Below are 12249 nucleotides of genomic sequence, written 5' to 3' on the forward strand. Positions count from 1 at the left end.
TTGCAATTCCTTTTTTATCTTGTTTGTCTTTTCAGGGTTTGGATAGGGGCCTTTGGTTTGTGTATGTTTCTTCTGGCTGTTTTTTTTTACTGTTCCGGTGGTTTGTGTTGGGTGTTCTGTCTCAAAACCACCATTTGTGGTCTGATATGTCTGACCAGGTCATACAGAGTTACTTCTGGTGCAGTCTGACTCATTTCCAATGACTCAGGAGGTTGGTAAGTAGGTAGGTAGGTAGGTACGGAGGACTTGGAGTCAATTGTGAACAACTACCAGATGGCTAACGGGCACCTATCCCACTCATCCCTCCACCATTCTGTATTGCTATGGACTTTACCAGCCATTGTCATGGACTCTGAGCCTGTACTGTAGTGAAGTCAAAGCAGGTATTAAAAAAATTTAAAAAAAAAAAAAAAAAAGAGTGTTTTTCTAAAATATTTACAAGATTGGAAACAACAGGTGGCTGTGGGCAGGTGTGAATACAGAGAAATGGGCAGTGTGCATCTGGATTTAGGGTTTGTTCTGGGATTTGGGCAATGCTACCAGGCCTAAGGGTTATTTCGGGTTTGTGGGGTGCCACTGGGTTGAAAGCTGTTGAAAGCAGCATCTGCTCCAGTGGAAGCAAACCCTGTCCCTGCAGCAGTGCCAGCAGTGCATGTCGTAAGGTGCTGCGCACCAGTGTGGTCATGCCGCACTCTCTGGAAGGGTTGTTTCAGCAGCTCAGGTCCCCAGCTGGCCACCCTTGAGAAGAGCTGGGGTGCCACCCTCTGGTGTTCTTAACTTAGCCGGTTTGAGGTGAGGTCATGTCTCTGATGTTTAGAATAGTTCAGGATAGTACAAACCGTGCTGTCTGCTCTGCCTTGGTAGTCAATGATGTGTTTCTCTTTATAGTTGAATTGCCTTATTGCTTCTTTTGAGCCTCTGATGCAGATCACTCGGGGCCGTTGATCGAGGCTGATTTTTGAATTGTGCCTGCTGTTTTGCTCGTCAGTGCTGCAGGAGGGAAGCCAGGCAGTGCTGCTCCACTACTGCTTGCCGGGGTAGCTGTGGAGGAAAGAGGCTTTAGGAAATCCCTTCCCAAGTCCAGCTGAAGCTCAAGAGGTTTTCTGCCAGTGGAGTTGCTGCGGCACTTGCATCACTTGGCAAGGTCTCTAACTTTCCTTGGGATCACCTTAGTTTCTGCTCTGTAGGAGATGGCTGGCAAGCATTGAATTCGCACAGCCTGTGCTCCTGTTGAACCGTCTTGTTGCTTTTTGTCGCAAAGCAGTTTGTCAGAAAATGTCTGGTGAACGAGGCTTCTAGTGATAGTTTGCTCTCTGGATATTCAGGAACAGGAGAGGGATGTAAGTTAACGTTTTTAAGCTGGATGGAAACAGCAGCTTGAATTTATTAAATGTTTTGGCACACGTCAGAGTAGCTCTGAGAGCATCCTTTGCCTTCTAGCGATACTGGGTAAGGTCATGAATCTTTAGTCCCGTGCTAGGTTTTCACCTGCAAACACTTGCGTGTACTTCTTCCTGCATCTGCTTTTGTCCCTGTAAAACCAACAGCTGGTCTCTGGGTCTTTTGCTTTGTGGTCAATGCTATTATTTTGTAGTTTAGTTCATCTGCATTTGTCTCTTTCTCTCTGTCCTGTGAAAATGAACTCTATCGCAGCTGCACCCAGGACACTCTCTCGCTCCCTCTGTTTTGGATAGCTGAATAATCTCGTAACCTCTTAAGTAGAAGATTAACCAGGCGCCTGTTCCTGTACTAAAGAATGCAATGTAGGAGCGAAAGGCAGAAGCGTCTCAATAGGACACATGTAAAAATGCAATGTCATTGACAGTTTTGGCCGTGTTTGGCGGTGGTGGTTGCTGTAGCCCTGTGCTAGCTCCGTGCTTCCAGCTCAAACTCGGTGCAAAGGTTGCCTGTGAGTTTCTTGCTTGGTTCTGCCCGTGCCTTTGGTTGGCGTGGGGTCAATGTTGCTGGCTGGTGGGTGGCTTCATGCCTTATCTGGTAGGCTGATTTGTCTGCTTTGGGAAGATTTTGAGCTGTTGAACAGGTGGGACTGAGAGCAGGGAAGGCATCTGGCTTTGGGCTCTTGTCCGTGTCCTTGCACTAACGAAATCACACTACTTTTTGGCTTATCCCTGTTGTTCAGTCGAGGTGCATCAGCCTCCAAGAAAGGGAGAAGTCTAAAGGCAGCATCCTCCCCAGGAAGTTTTGTTCTAGGCGTCGCCCAGCCCGATGTCGACTGTGGAACTGGCGCCTGTAAAGAACGATGACGAGAGGTGCTGGGACTGCTTTCTTGAGGAAGAGCTACAGGCTGAGCCTTGGGCCAGAGAAGTCCAAGCTCCCAGGGACCGGCCTGCACAGGCTATGTAGAAGACGGACCACTGTGGTCCTGGATCGGGGTGAGAGCGCACTGCCTTTACTTGAGATCCACTGTCTTCCCATTGCCGATCCGAGGTGTGGTGGGGTTGAAACTGAGTAAATCCCTGAACTGAGATCTGGGGGGGCCATTCCCTTAGTACCAAGGAGTGCACCAGAAGCTCATGTCACAGTGCCCTTTCTTCAGCACACAGCTTGGCCTTGTGAGACTAGAGAACGTCCTGTTGCCTGTCTTTGTCCCATCCGATTCAGGGACTTCCCCTTCCAGGTCAGACGGCTCCTCAAGTTCTCAGATTAGTCCTTTCCTGGGAACTTTTGATACTTGCTAGGCAGTCTGTTTTCTCTTGAACTGACTGATCCAGCAGAACTGTGCTTATGAGATCCACAAATCTGGGACTCGAGGGCTTGTTGCATTCAGAAATAAAGCAGGCTGCATCAGTGTGACATTAGGGATTCTTTTGCACAAAGAAAGCTCAGGTGAGGCCATACATCCTTAAAGGCAGCTGTGGTTTAGACTAGATGAGCTACATCTGCAACCCTTCCTACCTCAGCCTGTTCTCTGGTGTGGTTAAGAGGTGTAGGTACATCAAATGTTCCAGGTATGAACAGAGGACATCAGGAATTGCAGTAGTGATAGGATTTATTTATTTTTTTTTAAATGGAAGTGTATTCCCACCTCCAGCTTTTGAAGTCACTCTATCTGGCAGTTGTACAGCAGGATTCCTGATGGTGCAGTTCCACCTGTGGGAAACAAGTTCTAGCTCCCATTTGCTGTTGAAGAGCAGCTCAAATTGGAAATAGCCCCTGTTGCAGAGATGGACCCCATAATGCTGGACTCTAGAGTTGTTAGCGAAGACAGTAAGATGAATGACTTCTTGAAGCTGTGTTTTCCACCGTCTTGTCTGTACCCTTGAACATCGTTTCCCCGTAGTTACCAATTTCTTGCTCGTACATGAAATTAATGCTTGAGTTTACCTCCTGACTTGCTAAGCTTATTTTGCTTGTATTTTACCAAAAGATGGTGAAAATCAATTCACAATCATTCAGCAGCTGCTGAATTATTATCTGCATGACGTCTTTACTGATGCTGGTGGGTACCAACCTGCAGCTGCTTACAGGAATTGGGCTGCTTCTCACTGACTAGATGGCAAGTGATGCTGTATCAGTCCCCAGATATGCAACACTGTGGGAAAGGAAAGATCTTTTAGTCGTCCTCCTGTTCTTCCTCTTCCTCCTCCTCCTCCCCCCCCACTAAATCTAGTGTAAAGCTCTCCATACAAGCCTGGCCAGCCCGTAGCCTCAGTAGCATTTACATATCGGAAATCATACGGTTTTCTTTTTTTCCCCTCCCCTCAGCCCAGAGGATCCCACATAATTGTCGTCAGACTCCGAGGCAGAGAGAAAGCCACAGAAGAGCAGCGGCCAAACAGCAAGCACAGAAGCAGCTGTAGCCAAAAGCACCTGAGCCTGAGGATGTCAGGGAGCGTGCTGATGTGCAGACAGCTAGGATGCTGAAGGGGTCTTAATTTCATCTAAATCCAAAACCTCAAAGCATGTGGGGGGAGGGGCAGTGCCCCAGGGCCGTGGCCACGGTGGGAAGGCCGGACTGTGAGGTCACAGAGCCCCGCTGTGCCACGCCGTGATGTGCAGTGCTGTGCCACAGGCACCGCTCCAGCAGTGCCAGTGCCAGTGGCAGCGGCAGCAGCAGCAGCGTCATGGTGCAGGCGTGGGGGACCATGACCCCCACCTGCCTCATTATCCTTTTTATGGTGTCCCTGCAAGCCTGGGATGTCGGGGCTGCCCCGTGGCAAGCGCGGGGATTAGGTAGGGGGGCAGGCGAGGGCCAGCACCCAGCCCTGGCAGCGTGGCACAGCACCCACCACACCTCGGGGTGACGGCGGGGCTGGGGTCGTGGTGTGGCAGGGCTGTGAGAGCAGCGGGGCCGGGCTGGGCCGGGTGAGCCGTGGCCAGCTCCACGGGCAGCGGGAGGCAGATGCCCCGCCGGGAGGTGCAGGGGGCTGCAGCCGCTGCGGAGGCATTTTCGAGGTGAATGGTGGGGCCGAGAGCGGCACCGCGGGGTGAGGAACCATCCCTCGAGCCGGCCCTGTGCTGCGCTGCCCCAGGGCAGCCTTCCCCTGGCCTGCATGTCAGGGCCAGAGCAGCAGTGCAGGGGCCAGGCAAGAGCCTGCAGGAGCACTTCTTCCCAGGACTGGTCACAGCCGTGCCCGGGGCCGTGGCTCTGCCGCTCCCCGGCTGAATGCTGGCTTTCAGCCTCAGGGACCCAGGGACGTCCATCCTTGGGAGATGTCTGCTCAGAAAAACAGGAGCATTCCTGCTCTAGCCCCGCAGTGCTCTCCTCAGGGGAAGCCACGTCCCCCAGGCCCTCTGCAGCTTTGGAAATCTCCACCCATGTCTGGGTCCCACGTCATTACCTGACCCCCCTCCAGTGACTGCAGGTCACTGAGAAAGAAGTAGATCACAGCCTCTAATGGAAACGTGCTTGATTACAGCTGTGCCTGTAGCCAGTGGCCGCCCGACTGCTCAGCCGGATCTTGTCTGGGAGCCTCAGGGCAACCCCACAGGTACGTCACTTGAACGAGCGGGCATTTAGGTTTTAATATTCGTTCATGTGAAATTTAATATTTTCTTGGCCGATGCTTAGACATGCAGAAGAGCAGAGAGGGAATGGGTCAGGCTCAGTGACGCGGCCTGGGGCGCTCTGCCTTGCAAAACATTCTTTCCCAGCCTCTCCGACCCTGCGCTGCCTCCAGTGCCTGCTGCAAAGCCAGCGGGCTTGTTGGGGTTGAGTTTGGAGCTGGTGTGAGCTCCAGGGAGTCCTTTCTGCCGGCAGCACTGTGCATGGTTTGTTTTAAACTGGCATGGTCCAGGCACCCAGTAACGGTCTGCACGGTGCTCCTGAGTGGCAGGGAGAGACGAGTGCCACGGAGCAATCCTGCGTTTGAACTGCATGTGTTGCCGTTCACATCTGAAGAAGTCTATTGACATATTTCACGGGAGCTTCTCTGTTCTGTTTTACAGACGTGGCTGGGCGCAGTGGATATCCAGCTTCCCAGCCGGGTTCCAGGGCTGACGTGCAGGGAGATCGCACGGGTACGTCATGGCTTTTTACTTCTTTGAGAGCTGCCAGCTCAAAGCCTGAATGTGAGCAAGATGTCTCTTGCAGGTGTGAGAATATAGACCTGCATCGTGTGTGCCATGTTGTTCTGTGATCCCCTTATATGTTCCGCTATTCAGTATGCCGGTGTATATGACAATGTATGATGGGAACTTCTCTTGGGTGTTTGGTTGCAGACGTGGGTACAGGGAGGGCTTTTCCAGCGTCTCGGCCGGGTCCTGCGCTGGAGCTCACCTGGCATCCCAGGGGTGAGTAGTCAGTCCTGACTGACTTCACAGACTAAGCGCTCGTTTTCAGTATGTTATTCTTGAGAAATTTAACTTTATACTTTCTGTTAAGGTCCTCAAAGAGCAAGGTACAAAGCTAAAGCTGAAATAGGAAAATCTTCCCAGCGGTCGCCAGATGTCCTAAAGGAAATCCTGAAGGAATTGGACAAAGCAGCACGTGGTGGGTATAACCGGAAGACTTGGGAAGCGGAGGTTTCAGATGCATGTATGGACAAGCCGTAGCCTACGCAGCAGGAAGGGATCGATCAGAGCCTCACTGCACTGTCACTCAAACTTCACGCCTTGCTGGTGCTGGTGAGCTGTAGAGATGGTGCAGAGTCTCTGCTGCCAGTTGTGGTTCAGCTGAGCCCCAGGGATGGCTGCTGGCCCAGTTATAGCGTTACTGGCCAGAGCTGTTCTGGGCAGATGTTGGTATCCAGCTGGCAGGAGCTGGCGGTGCTCACACCTTGAGTGTGTGAGGGACTTGGCTTAAGGAGGTGATTCCTGATAAGCCATGAGAGGGCCAGCACCCTGCCAGTCGCTGGCAGGGAGAGTGCCCTCGGCCGGTGGACAGGATGCGCCGGGAGCTTGGGGTCACTGAGACCGGCAGACTTTGCCTGGGCTGCAGGCATCCCCTGGGCAGGATGGGAGCACCCCGGCTTCACAGCCTGGTCTAACCCCATTGTTCTCCTTGATGTCTGAGGAGTCCCGGTGAGACCTCGGGGTCAGGGACAGGTGAAAGCTGGACACCCAGCTGAAGGCCAGACACCTAACTTGAAGGCAGCTAAAATGAAGGGCTGTGAATTCAGTGTTGGGTGGTTTGCCTGTCTGTTTCTAGTTGTGTTTTAGATAACTTGGTTGTGGTTTTCCTCTTGTTTTGGGGGACTGTGGGCTCTTTGCTGCCACTTGTGAAAGAGCCCAGAATATGGTAGCAAGAGCTTGCGGTTCAGTCCACCATGTGTGTCTGTTACCCTTACCATGTGGTGGAGTTGGTATGGTGGGAAGTGCTTCTCAGAAGGACTCTTTCCTTAGCTGAACTGGTTACAGCATCTTCCTGTCTTCTGCGAAGCAAGTAATTTACCATCATCTTGCAGTTTGCCAAAAATGCACTAAGTGGAATGTGAACAAGATCACATGCAATCCCCTGCACTCTCAGCAGGTCAGGATTTGCTGTCTGTTGGTAACCTGGAAAGTGTCTAGCGCTTAAATTTTTCTCCATGAATGACACGCTGTTTGGACTAGTGACTAGGTGCACCCCCAAATGCCCAGGCTTTGTTTCTAAGCGTCATTAATGGATTTTGAGAAGTATTGCCTCCTGAAGATACCGCGTTCCTGATGAGGAACGGTTACTTCTAATTAAACCGAGCCACTTTCTTTCTAAAGAGGTGGACCCTGAGACTGTGGAGAAGGAGGCGTTTCAGGACGGAGATGGTCACGCAGTGCCAGCCTCTGACGAAAAAACAGGGGCAATTCAATCAACAGGCGTGCCAGGTAATTGCTGTCCTTCAGTCATCCAGTGTCATGAATCAAAATCACTGTGTGTCTGCAGCCTCTTCCCCTGGTGCCCGCTACTGCACATCTTGTCAGCAGCCAAACTATTCGTACAGAGCGAGTGTTCTAAAAGAAGCCAGGAACGGCTCTCTGAGGATGACTGTCATCTCTGGGGTGTGGAGGTTACTGCCATCGGTGTGCCAGAGAGACACTCACTCGGAACCCTCTGTGTGGGTGCAGTGAGATGCTCACCTCCCACCGCACCCTGTTCACAGGCATTTCAGAACTTTGCCGTTTTGGGAATGAGGCCATCTGAACCACCCTCAGCAGATGATGGGAAATACAACTCTTAACTGAATGTGCCTCCTGCAATACCTGCATCCCAGAGCTTGCCCTGAGTCCCCCACAGAGGGGGATCCCTCCTGTGAACTGAGGTCCAAAGGGATTCACTGGCGGATCGGGCATGGGCTTAGAGAGAACCTGTGCCACCCTCCTGCACCTTCTGTGCCTGAGCCATACTGAGGCTTTACCTTTTCTCTGATTCTTGGCAGTGGCAGTGCTGTCCAGCCCTGGAGAAGCCCACCACACCAGGAGATATCAATTTTCTCCAAAGAATGCAGGTAATCAGCAGTCTTGCAGGGGGCCATAAGGGGGGAGACAAGTCCTGAAACCTGGGGGCATGCAGGCCATGCCCGCGCTGGAGAAAAGGCGAAGAGGGAGAACGAGGTTCAGGTGTCTCCTGAGAGGACCTGACTCCATCCCCTCGGGGTGTGGGTGCTGGGCTGGGGAGAGAGCTGGGGGTGGCACTTCCTGATGCAGGGATGGGTTTTGTCTGTGTTGCTCAAAGGAACGATTGCCCAAACAGCTGCGCTCCCCCACATGCTCTCCATCTGGCCTCATGAGTCCTGTTCACTGGCACAACATGTCCCAAAGGGCCAGAGAGAGCCTCCAGGCAGCACCACTAGCAAGCCTTGGAGAGTGAAGGTGGGTGAGCGCAGAAGAAATTGTGTGCAAATGTGACGGGTGGCCAAGAAGGGGGAGCAAACCTGTGACACTGGGAAAACTGGATTACGGCCGTACCAGAGTGTAAGCAAAGCTCTGAGGAGAAAGAGAGGCTCCAGAGTGCATTAATTTGCAACGGCTTTGAGAGTTTCCTTTGCTTCTACTGAAACCAAGGAAACGTTGCAGCCCCAGCATGTTTGCGGGTGCAGAGATGCTAACAAAGTGAGAAAGAACACTTCCTGGCAATGTCAGACCTCCTGTGAGATTACCAGCAGTGTGCAGGACACACTAATGCACAGAATTGTTCCTCCAGGTGCGGATGGCAAGAGAAGCACAAATGCTATGGATCATCAAGATTTCTGGTACTACTGCATAGAAGGCGCCGCGGCGGTCTTGGGCTCCGTGCTGTTTGGAATGATATTGTGTTGTGTGATCCGTCTGTGGTGGAAGAGACGACGGTGAGTTGTTGGGAGGTTTTTTTGCCAAACTTCTGTATTAGATGGCTGCTATTAGCCATGAAGCATTTAGAGGTAGGGTATTCTGGAGTGCCGAGTCAGTTACCGGCCAAACTCTACTGAGATTGCTGCTGCAAGATGTTTTAACTGGCCTCTCAATTCACATGGGCACTCTTTTCTGAAACCCCTTCCTCCTGTGGCAAGTGTTAGTTAAAAGTGACCCTGCCTCGACAAGAGCAGACCCAGCAACAGACAGAGGCAGACACAGCCATTAAAAGTGAGAATTGCAATCGTGACATCTGCCTGCCAGTGAACCTACCAGCAGAAATCACCCTGTTAGGGGATGCCGAAATCCCAGAGGTTCACCTCGGCCCGGGTGTCCCAGCAACTCAGACCGTGGTGAGGAACCTTCCCAGCTCTCGGCCTTGCTTTGGAGAAAGAGAGTCAGTCCGTCCCATCTGCACCTGAGCACTGCCAGCGTGCGTGTTCTCAGCACAGGCAGGGTATTTTTCTGTGCAGGGGTACATTATCTCTTTGGATGAGCAGAGAGCCGAGGCTGTGCCCTTGTCCGGTCAGGGACGGGCAGGGCAGCCGAGTGCTGGTCTCTGCCAGGCACGCTGAGAAAGGCGAACAGGAGGCTCTCCTGGCCCTGCAGTGCTGTGCCCAGCTTTGGTCGCCTCGGTCTGTCGCAGGCAGGTCTCCTTCCAGGCACGTGCAGAGCCAGGCAGGTCAGGATGGTCAGGGCCGAGAGGAGACGAGCCGTGGGCAGGCGAGCAGAGCCCCAGACGAGGGATGTGGGGCGCCCCGTTTTCTGCAGGGAGCTCTCCATGCCCACAGCTCCCACGTGCAGCCAGGCATCCGCACCCCGTGAGGTGCCCAGTTGCTGCCCCGCACCCTCCCACCCTCCCGGCCTCACAGTCGCGGTGGGGTCTCAGCAGCCTCCTCTCTCCGCAGGCGCCTCTCCGCAGCTTCGCGAGCCCGGTCCGACACCAGCAGCTGCTCCTCAGGCCTGGACAGCCGGAGCAGCCGCCCCAGCAGCCCGGAGAGCTGGACCCGACAGCAGGAGCCATCACCTGTGCCTGCAAAACCGGCCCGCCTGCCACAGAGCAGCAGGGAACAGGCCTCCGCCAGCCCGGACAGCCGCCCGGCCCGCCCGCCTCCACCCCGGCCCTCATGGCTGTCCAACTCAGCCAGCCAGCTGTTGCGGGACCAGCCCAGAGACCTCGAGCCCCCAGAGGAATTGAAGCCACCCGCCCGCGCCCCAAGCCCATCGCGCCGGCCCTCCTGCCAGGGCCTGAGCCAGCCCCGCCAGGGTAGGGGTTTGGGCTGCGATGACAGACTCCTGACGGACAGCTTCAGGAGTCGACCATTCGTGTTCGAGTAATGGCCCAGCAATAAATACAGTTCCGTAGCACAACTGTCCAGGTGGTAACGGCAGCAGACCCAGGGATTCACCAGTCCTGGGCCGAGCGTCGTATCGGGGCACACAGGGACCTGGATGCCCACGGTGTCAGCAGGCAGGGAGCTGGGCATGGGACCCACCAACAGGCTGGGCGAGCCCAGCTTCCCTGGTGGGACCGTCCTGCTAAATTCTGAGCCACAGAGGCACCAAAGGGCTCGTTAACAGGTCATCACCCCCACCTCTGCTCCCTGTGCCAGCCTTGTCCTGGAGTGCACAGGACAGGGGAACTGTGTAGGGCAATTCCAGCCCCAGCCCCTCCATTGTGTGCGCACCAGATACACCACATAGGGCAAAGCCAGAGATAAAACGCAGAGCAGCACCAAGCTGCTATTGAGCCATAACAGAGACACCATCTGTTCTGCTTTCGGCTGGGATGGAGTTAATTTTCTTCCCAGCAGGACATATGGTGCCGAGTTTCGGATGTGTGACCAAACCAGTGTTGGTAGCACACCCATGTTTTAGCTATTGCTGAAGGCTGCTTGCATGGCCCCAAGGCCTACTCTGTTCCCACGCTGCCCTGCCAGCGAGTAAGCTGGGGGTGCGCGCGCTGGTGGATGAAAAGCTGGACATGAGCTGGCAATGTGCGCTTGCAGGCCGGAAAGCCAACCGTATCCTGGGCTGCATCAAAAGCAGCATGGCCAGCAGGTCAAGGGAAGGGATTCTGCCCTCTCCTCCGCTCTCCTGAGACCCCACCTGAAGCACTGCATCCAGCTCTGGGGTCCCCAGCGCAAGAAAGACACGGACCTGTTGGAGCGGGTCCAGAGGAGGCCACAAAAATGATCCCAGGGCTGGAAGACCTCTCCTGTGCAGAAAGGCTGAGAGAGTTGGGGTGTTGCGCCTGGAGAAGAGAAGGCTCCAGGGAGACCTTAACAGCGGCCTTTCAGTATGTGAAGGGGACTTCTGAGAAAGGCGCAGAGAGGCTTTTTACCGGGGCCTGTAGTGACAGGAGAAGGGGCGAGGGTTTTACACTGAAGGAGGGTAGGTTTAGATTGGACATAAGGAAGAAATCTTTACGCTGAGGGTGGTGAGATGCTGGAAGAGGTTGTCCAGAGAAGCTGTGGATGCCCCATCATTAGAAGTGTTCGAAGTCAGGTTGGAGGGGGCTTTGAGCAAGCTGGTCTAGTAGAAGATGTCCCTGCTGATGGCGGGGGAGGGGGGGGGGGGGGGTAGACCAGATGATCTTTGAAGGTCTCCCTTTCAACCCAAGCCATTCTACGTTTCTATCATTTTTACTCCCTACAGTGGGAGGACAAAACACCCTGGGCGATGCCTGGGAGGAGTCCCAGGGAGCTACCGGGCATTGACCTGCCTCCAACATACACAAAACCGCTCAGGTGGCTTCCTTGGAGGAGTCTGGGGCTGCTAAGTTTTCTTCCCTCTTGCAGCAAACACAAGGCAATAGTTGTATGTTCCTCTGTGGACGTGGACTGTCGGGACACGCTGTGTGGGACAGCCAACAGCTCTGCAGTCACGACAGCATTGCAGCTGCGAAAGCTGGTTGTGTCACGACTGCTGTGAGCGGGAGTATGGACCCAGCCCTGTGGTGCGTGGTGACGGGTGCTGAATTGGGCTGTCCCTCGGGCAGGGACAGGCTGGAAAGCTCGTGGAATGGAAACCTATTTTGAGGAGCAGACACCAAGGGCCAAACTCCCTGAAAACCCTGCCAAGAGCTACAGAGCACAACCAGGGCAGGAGGGCAGGGACCGGTCACCTCGGAAAGCGCACACAGACGTGGGAGTGGGGTTGGACCAGAGGTGCAAGGGCAGCACAGGGTGATCCACTGCTGATTCACCCAGCATGCTGACATTTTACTGCTTCCTCATTCTCTGGACAAGCTCCCTTGATTTAAATCCCCTTCCTACCCTTGCTGGAGAGGGGACCGTTAGTGGACCACACAGCTTCCTTGGTGAGGCCTTGTAATTTCCCTGGGACCCCAGCGCAGGGAAGAGCATCTCCAGAGCATCCCTTTTCCAGCCCATGAGATGCTCTTTGTGACAAGGGCAGGTGCCCGTCGGTCCAACAGACGAGGCCCTGCAGGGCTCCCATCAGGTCATCCTTTCACCTACC

The 12249-nt window shown here is 54.1% G+C and overlaps 1 long non-coding RNA gene across 1 annotated transcript; it reads left to right on the forward strand.

Annotated features, from left to right (window-relative positions):
• The first annotated feature begins 7229 nt into the window (after positions 1–7229).
• On the forward strand, positions 7230–8646 carry LOC126037179 (uncharacterized). Its single transcript, XR_007505544.1, has 3 exons — positions 7230–7263; positions 7815–7883; positions 8579–8646. It is a non-coding gene; the product is annotated as an uncharacterized LOC126037179 (long non-coding RNA).
• The last annotated feature ends 3603 nt before the right edge of the window (positions 8647–12249 follow it).

The sequence above is a fragment of the Accipiter gentilis genome, unplaced genomic scaffold (assembly GCF_929443795.1).
Source record: "Accipiter gentilis unplaced genomic scaffold, bAccGen1.1, whole genome shotgun sequence".
In the NCBI taxonomy this organism is placed as follows: Eukaryota; Metazoa; Chordata; class Aves; order Accipitriformes; family Accipitridae; genus Astur; species Astur gentilis.